The sequence below is a fragment of the Sorex araneus genome, chromosome 1 (assembly GCF_027595985.1).
Source record: "Sorex araneus isolate mSorAra2 chromosome 1, mSorAra2.pri, whole genome shotgun sequence".
In the NCBI taxonomy this organism is placed as follows: domain Eukaryota; kingdom Metazoa; phylum Chordata; class Mammalia; order Eulipotyphla; family Soricidae; genus Sorex; species Sorex araneus.
Window position 1 is genome coordinate 399951660 of NC_073302.1, and position 7749 is coordinate 399959408.

Consider the following 7749-nt stretch of genomic DNA (forward strand, 5'->3'; position numbering starts at 1 on the left):
ACACAAGAATGCTTGCATGTCTGAAAAAGACTGATCATCAGATGAAGCTTGAGTCATACTTTGTGAAGAGCCGAAGGGCTGGGCAGGAACTAGGTAGACTGGGGTGCATGCTTTCCAGGAAGGAGGCCTGGGTTTAATACCAACAGCACATGGTCCCCAGGGCACAGCCAGGAAAGACACCACAGAACCAAGCCAAGAGTCACCTCTGAGCTTTACTGGGTATGAACCCAAATTCAAAAGAACAAAAAAGCATAGATGAGTTGCCCTACGTTTTGCTTGCTTGCTGCTTGTTCCTTAAAGCCCCGTTCTCTCCTGAACACATATCTTTTTATATCACTTTACCTGCTGTTTCAAGATTTCTCATATGAACTCGCATTCCTAGCCTTCTCCTCCCTCACATCTTTCTAAGTAGATTTCTTTCAGAAAAAAAAGACCTCTTATTTCACGAAATAAAAAATAAATAAATAAATAAAACAATGGCCATAAAGGAAATTAGAGAAGACCATGGATTAGAGATCCTCTGCAAAATTCATATGGTAGAAAATAACCATTTTAGAGAATTATAAGTAAACATTCTCCTTTCACTACAGGGAGTTCGAACAATAGCAATAATCATATCTTAGATTTATTAACAATAATATTCTCCAATAAATTTCATTAGACAAAAATGTCTAGTTTTGGAAAGAGTAAAAATGATTTATGTTTTTAATTTCTCTTTATTTTGGAGTGCTGAACATCCGGCAGTTTCAGGGCTTACTCCTGGCTCCTTGCTCACGGGTCAGTTCTGGTGGTGTTTGGGGACCAAAGGCAGGGCTGGGCAAACTCCTTGAACCCTATTCTACCTCTTCAAACCAATAAAAGTGATTTAGGAATTTTAATTTTAAAAATCAAATGTTTCTGCACCTGAAAAATTTTGCTTTGAAATAATTATTTTAAGTTTGAAGTGTATTTTGTGTTTGAATCTTATTCAAAACTCATCCCTCTTCTCTATGCTATAAAATACCATAGAAACAGTATTTTACAAAATAATTCTTTTAAATGCAAAACAATATACTTTTAAACTGCTCAGAGAATAGCAGCAATTCATTCTGTTTTCTGCATGTTTTATATCAAACTTAGTAGAATTAAATAAATAGTGGTGATTTTGACTTTCAATATTTTGGATTATATAAACAATAAAAACAATCTGCTCAGAATGGGATATATTTTTCGTAACACTTTTATTAAAATTAAATAAAGACGAATCTGCTTTATGAAAATTAAAAAAATAAAACCCCACACATCTCAAGTTAACCAGAAGATTTAATATACGAGAACATTATGTTAGGAAAGAAAGAGATTGTATTATGTAAAATATATTATGCATTATAAATTTCAATAGTTTTCTAATAGTTTTCCTATTTATGCTCAGATTAGTAGGCACACCATAGTACTTTCAACAGTTGGAGAGCATAAAAGATAATAATTAGCTATTACCAGAATGAGATGAACCATATGTTTGAGTTAATTAGTTCTCTTTGTTCCTTAAATGTTTTTTTCTAACTCCTTTATTATAGCTTTGTCACATGTCACTCTTCTCCCACTTCTTCATAGACCTTGGCACAGCTGAAGAAATATTTTTATAATATCTAACTTGAGTACCACATTTAAAAATTCTATAAACAAAGCTAATTATTTACCAGATACGTACAATTCATTTCAGGTGAAATATAAGCATTCAAAAATATAAATGGTGTTGCAATTTAATTGGGCCACAGAACACTAAGTAACATGTTTACATATACATGAATCAAAAAAAGTTTTAAAAAGTTTTAAATGAAAATACTAGTAAGCCAAACATTTTTTCTTTTATTGTTCATTAGAGCCGCCTTATGTAATAAAATTCAGGAGAAAAACTCATACTTGAATTTCTGCTTGAAATATTTGCTTGAAATTTCTGCTTCTCAGAAAATATTAGGAGGGAGTTCAAGCTTTCAGATCCCCTATTCCCTCCACTCACGCACTTTGAAAATTTGTTAAAGTGCATTGATATCTATACTGCTTTCTTTATCTTCTAAAAGAGACAACAATAGCAATTTGTTCATTATATGGCAATGGTAAATAAAAATACTGTGCCTGAGGTATTCTTGATCTATATCCTGTCATATATTTACTATCATGTCTGCTACCACTTTACATTTTACATGCAAATTGTTAATTTTTCATTGAGTAGTAGATATTGTTGTGTGGGCAGAGGAGAATGATGCAAAACTTCCTAGGCATAGGTGATATGCCTCAAAAAGATACAGAAATTTTGTACTTAGAATTTTATCTTTTAAATATTTAAAATTTTATTTTAATTTAAATAATAATTTATCATTCATTAACTGTCTTACATTATAATAATATAACATATCCAATGAGTATGCTCACAAGTGCAGTACTTAAAATTAGCATTGATTACAAAAAAGTAGGTGTTTGTTTATTACTGAAATAATTGGCATAAAAATGGTGAATGGAATTAGAATGATTAAATTCCCAGAGTTTAAAATTTACTTCATGGATACTTTTAAAAATAAAGAATATAATGTTATAAATATATAGCCTAGATACAGAGTTGGCATCTATTTTCTTTTACGTATTGAATTGGTGTTCTCATTTTCTGTTTCCAAATCAATTCTGTAATATGAAAACCAATTAAAAATTTTAATGTAATTTGATAAATCAGTTAAAAGTATTGAAGTCATTGATATATAAAATGCTTAAAGTATATATCATATGTGTAGTACTACCATGGGTAATTCCTGAGTGCAGAGCCAGGAGAGACTCCTGTGCATCACAGGGTGTGACCCAAAAAGAAAAAAAAAAAAAAGAACTGCAATAGCCTGTTTGTGGTTAAAGCAAACATGCAAGATGAACCTGAGGCATGATAGAATACAAATAATTTATTTTTGTTATGGCTTGTTCCTGCCAACCTTTATTTTCCTTATATGTGCGGTTCAAGTGTGTAGGGGGGAGACTGAGGTCTGTGACGCCAACTACATGCTCCTGCCTTGCACCACCAAAAGGTTTTTTTTTTAAATTAATGAAAATATGTAATATTCATAGTTACATATTTACTGGTGTGGATGGTTGACATTGTTTCCTTATTTTCATCACTTTATTAAAAATTTAAGAAAAAATGTTTTTAAAATATTTCTAAAACCAGATGACAAAAGGCATTAATTTACTTTATTTGTTGTTTTTTTTTTTTTTTTTGGTTTGGCTTTTTAGCTTTTTCAGTCATACCCAGCAATGCTCTGGGTTACTCCTGGCTCTGCACTAGGGAATTACTCCTGGCAGTGCATGGGTGCATGGGGGACCATATAGGATGCTGGGGATTTTACCTGGGTCACCAGAGTTCAAGGCAAACACCCTACCCTCTGTACTATTGCCTCGGCCCCCAAAAGGGATTAATTTACTTTAAAACTACATTTTATACTTACAAATATATGTTAAAATACCAATTTTTTTCTCTGGGTGCAAAGATGGTTATTCTTTTAAAATTAAATAATAAAAAGAAAAATAAATTCCTTTTCCTTCCCTCATGTCAACTTTTGTGATCCAGTAAATTTTCTATTCCATAAGTCTATCTCAGCATAAAAACCTCTAAGTATTAAAATCATTTGTACTTGTAGAGTGAAACAACCCCTGTGGACTTCTTTTTTGGGAGGCTGGGGACAGGAGCTATGATCAGGGGTTACTCCTGGCTCTCCACTCAAGAATCACTCCTTGTGGTGCTCAAGGGACATATGGGACGCCAGGGGTCAAACCATGTGCAAGGCAGGCACCCTGCCCATATACTAGCACTCAGTTCCCTCCCCTCTGGTATTTTAAAACATTATTTTTTTAATTTAGAGAAAAAAGGAGGTGTGGATTCAACAATAAGAAATTGAGAGAAGAAAAATAGGAAGCATGGCATGAACTTCACAGGGAATTTTCCTTCCCTCTTTTCTAGAAATTAGTTGTAAATACAAGCGTTGGTTTGTGATGATCTATTTTCCTGGTATACCTGACTTTATTTTGTTTTGGGGGGCTATACCCAGACAGTCAGCAGAACCTGGCAAGCTCCGGGTGGTGTATTCCATATGCCAAACACAGTAACAAGTCTCACAATGGAGATGTTACTTGTGCCTGCTCGAGCAAATTGATGAATGGGATGACAGTGCTACAGTGCTACAGTAGGATATTTTAGAAAGTCAGATAAAATATTAAATGACTAAAAATTTAATTCACTTTGGTTATTGCTTATTCTTTTCTGGACATTTTTGATGATGGAGAAAGACTATTTACAAAAAATGAAAGCTCTTAATCTCCAAAGATTTAAAGTAGTGAGTAGAATAATATGCACGTATGAGCAACTTGAATACCATGTAACCTCTTGTGGGCCCGGAGTGATAGTACAGTGGGTAGGGCATTTTTGCCAGGAGTAATTCCTGAGTGCAGATCCGGGAGTAACCCCTGAGCATCGCTGGGTGTGACCCAAAAAGACAAAAACAAAGAATGCACAAAACCCCAAAGAAGTCTAACCTAATGAATATATAATAGTCTTGTTCACAAAATGTTAAGCACAAACCAGTCTGAAGGATATTTAGAAGGATTTTTAAAATAAAAGGTATCTTATCTTTGACCCATCTTTAAAGGATTAGAAAAATTAAGAATCAGTGGACAAAAATTGATTATATAAGGAAAACGTAAGCAAAGATCACTTATTTAGAAAGCAAAAAGAATCTATAGCTAGCAGATATTGTTTTATTGAATGAATTGAAGAGTGCTTGAAGAAAAATAACAGGTTATAAACTTATGGAAGACTATAACGCTCAAATTGTTTCAAAGGTTAATTTTAATATAAATTTTGTCAGTAAGGGATTGGTTTAAGTTATATGCATAATTTTATATTAAAAACAAAATTGTAAATATTAGTATACTGGGTACTTAAATGCACTCTCAAGCACATTAATGCAAATTTATGAGTTGTAGATGTCTTTTTTCACTTTTCTTGAGCTATTTGTAATATTCTAAAATAATTAAAAAAATATGTGCTCGCTTCAGCAGCACATATACTAAAATTGGAACAATACAGAGAAGATTAGCATGGCCCCTGTGCAAGGATGACACGCAAATTCGTCAAGTGTTCCATATTATTTAAGAAAAAAAAAGGTTTTACAATTGACCTCTGTTTTGACCTCTGTTTTATGCTTTCATCACATATTTTAGGAAAATTGATAAAAAAATGTAATGAGTAAAAATCACTTCAAACTAGATAACATCATCTACTCATTAATATTTTAATTATTCCTATTTCTTTATAATAATTATAAGATGTACTATACTTCTACGAAAATAATCAAGCTAGCAATAGGCAAGAAATGAAGGTACTTCAGTTATTTTTTCTCCTAACAATTTCAGACAGAGATAAGGTTTGTGTGCACTTCTGATAAGTATTAAAGTAAAGAAATTTCCCCTGACACTTCAGCTAAAAGAGCTATTCAGTTAGGGTGGCATGCTTCCTATTTCAGAATATTCTATTTTAGTAGCATTGGTATTTATTTTAAGCATGGAGTGAATGCAAATAACTATCAATATTCTGACCTAACAACTTTTTTAATAACAGGCACATTAAATTTTGAGGAAAATGCTGCACATTTATTTTATAGAATGTGATAAAAATTATATATTGTTTGCAACTTTATTTTCAAAGCCAAGGTATTTGTAATTAACAGCACTTTCAGTATTTACTTTTACTATATATCATATACAATGTTTCTGCTGTATGTTCAATGTAAACTAAATTGTAAAAAGAGTCTACTTTAAATTTTTGCTGATGGGGACTTGGAGTGACAGTATAGAGGTAGGGTATTTGCCTTGCACAGGGCCAACCTCAGTTCATTCCCCAGTAATTCATATGGTTACCTGAGCTTTTCAGGAGTGATTCCTGAGATAGAGCCAGGAGTAAACCAAAATCCAATAAGCAAATAAATTTTTCCTTATAAGGAAATGAGGATATAAGAATTTTGAAGCATCGTATTTCAATCAAAATTCAAAATATTTCTGTTACAGATATTAATATAAATGTAACATAGTATTTAATAGGCAATAATATAAAGCACAATAGAATTATTATTTTATTATGTTTTACACTATAAACTAACATCAACTATATCAACTCTATGAATATTTATGACTGACACTTTTACAATACCATATGTATATTTTATCTATCACCTACTTTATAATGTCTGACTCAGAATTAGAACATCTGAAATGCATTTAACTAGAAACCTGTTTATCGCTTCTTGAATATGACTTCCTTCAGGCTATGCAGTACATTTGCCAGACTATAGGTGATCTTTAAAGTTTAAATGTAGCAGAGGCCATAATAGATTTTAAACAAAATTGTTACATTGAATCTGAAAAGTGCTGTTATTTTCACACAATTCATTTTAAACATAAGATTTCTACTCTAAATATTTCTTTTTGAAAAAAAAAAACACCTTCTCATCTTTCTAGAAGGATGGTATAGTGGGTTAGGCACTTGCCTGGCATACCTGAGACCTGGGTTTAATCACTTGCACCATAAGTGATTCTTCCAGAAATCCCAGGAATGATCCCTAAGCAATACAGTCAGGAATTAATGCCAAGCTTCTCTGGGTGTGACTCCAAAACAAATAAAAAATAAGTAAACAAACCTTCATAAAAAATTATAGCACTTTAAAAAATTACAAGGTAATGAATTTATTGAAAATAAGCATCTAAATATTGTCATGAAGATTTAAGTTCTTTTGAGTTTTCTTTCCATATTCAGAATAAGAGAGAAGGCTAGATTTTTTTTTGTTTTCTATTTTTTAAATCTTTACTTATTTTTTATTTTATTTAATTTTTTTATTGAACCACAGTGATAAACACATTTACAAAGTTGTTCATGATTGGATTTCAGCCATATAGTGTTCCAAAACTCATCCCAGCACCAATGGTCCCTGTTTCCCTCCCGTCCTTTGGCCCTCTGTGTGCCACTATGAAAGGCACTTTCTCTCTCTCTCTTTCTCTCTCTTCCTCTGTCTCTCTCACTCTCACTCTCTCTTTGGGAAGATCAGGCTAGCATTTAACTTTGTTCTGTCAATACAAGTTTCTATTAAGGTAACTGAAACAATTCTGTTTATATTAGATTATTTTATGCCTTAAAATCATAACTATATATAACAGACATACAAACAAGTATAGTTGTAATATTAGCTACAGATTTCAGAAAATTTCCCCAAGATGATTTATTAAATTTATTAATACTCACTATACCAAAAATATTTTCCATTTTAGTCCAAGTGATTCTTCTAATTTGTTTTAAATTACTTTATAAAAATTTACTTTCTTGATATTATTCATATAATAAAAATGGTTTTTCTAATGGAAATTTAAAAATTCAATTATTTTAATTATGTAAGCACTAAAAGTTGGATAATTGGTCTTTATTACTGATGTATTCTGTGTTCCCAGTAATTTTATTATCTTGAAACAGTTTTTATGTTTTTGTAATATATATTTTAGGTAAATGTGTTATTGAAAGAAGAAAGATGCGATGAACTATTTTGAAAGACTTGAATTTCTATTGTATTTCATGACCTTCATCAGAAGTCTTATATTCCTTCTTATATATTTTAGAAAAATTAACTAAACATGAAAACACTATGTAATTTTGATATTAGCTAAATAAAGAGTAAATGGGTAAAGATACTT

The 7749-nt window shown here is 31.5% G+C and overlaps 1 non-coding gene across 1 annotated transcript; it reads left to right on the forward strand.

The window, feature by feature from the left end:
* The first annotated feature begins 5057 nt into the window (after positions 1 to 5057).
* LOC129401278 (U6 spliceosomal RNA) lies at positions 5058 to 5164 on the forward strand. The gene has a single exon (XR_008628209.1). It is a non-coding gene; the product is annotated as a U6 spliceosomal RNA (small nuclear RNA).
* The last annotated feature ends 2585 nt before the right edge of the window (positions 5165 to 7749 follow it).